Source organism: Alosa pseudoharengus, unplaced genomic scaffold, assembly GCF_046254945.1.
Source record: "Alosa pseudoharengus isolate Yale_2024_CS ecotype anadromous, Long Island Sound unplaced genomic scaffold, YU_APseudo_1.1 YU_APseudo_1.1_scf_4, whole genome shotgun sequence".
In the NCBI taxonomy this organism is placed as follows: domain Eukaryota; kingdom Metazoa; phylum Chordata; class Actinopteri; order Clupeiformes; family Clupeidae; genus Alosa; species Alosa pseudoharengus.
In genome coordinates this window covers 1,375,772-1,377,024 of record NW_027468774.1, presented here as the reverse complement: position 1 = coordinate 1,377,024, position 1,253 = coordinate 1,375,772, and positions in this window count along the sequence as shown.

Sequence of the window (1,253 nt, the reverse complement as noted above, 5' to 3'; positions counted from 1 at the left end):
CCTTGGTAACAAAAAACCTTTTTATAGCCCACCAGTATGTACTAACCCAGTTTATATCAATTTGCACAGATAGGAGGGATAATTTCTCTAAATACTTATAGATTCCAGTTTGTTCCTTGCCATTCCTTGCCTTTGTGTACTGCTTTTTCTCAATACTTTTTCCCTGTGCCATTCCACTTTTTTACTCATAACTCTACTTTTAGACATTAATGTTTGGATTTTTATATATGTGTGGATTACCTAAGTTAATACTAATGTCTGGTGAAAATTTCATGCGAATAGCCTCACTGGAAGTATACTTACTGAAAAAAATGTTGACGTGTTCAATACTTATTTTCCCCGCTGTACATGTGAATATGGTAGAGCATTAGTGGGCAGAGACACGCTATCATAATCTCACACACACACTATCATAATCTCACATATACACACTATCATAATCTCATAATCTCACATATACACACTATCATAATCTCACATATACACACTATCATAATCTCACACACACACTATCATAATCTCACATATACACACTATCATAATCTCACATATACACACTATCATAATCTCACATATACACACTATCATAATATCACATACACTATCATAATCTCACACACACACTATCATAATCTCACATATAAACACTATCATAATCTCACACACACACTATCATAATCTCACATATAAACACTATCATAATCTCACACACACACACTACATAACTTCACATATACTATCATAATCTCACATATACACACTACATAACTTCACACACACACTACATAACTTCACATACACTATCATAATATCACACACACACACTACATAACTTCACACACACTATCATAATCTCACACACACACACTATCATAATCTCACACACACACACTATCATAACTTCACACACACACTACATAACTTCACATATACTATCATAATCTCACATATACTATCATAATCTCACACACACTATCATAATCTCACACACACACACTACATAACTTCACACACACACACTACATAATTTCACACACACACACTACATAACTTCACACACACACACTACATAACTTCACATATACTATCATAATCTCACATATACACACTATCATAATCTCACACACACACACTACATAACTTCACATATACTATCATAATCTCACATATACACACTATCATAATCTCACACACACACACACTACATAACTTCACATATACACTATCATAATATCACATAAACACTATCATAA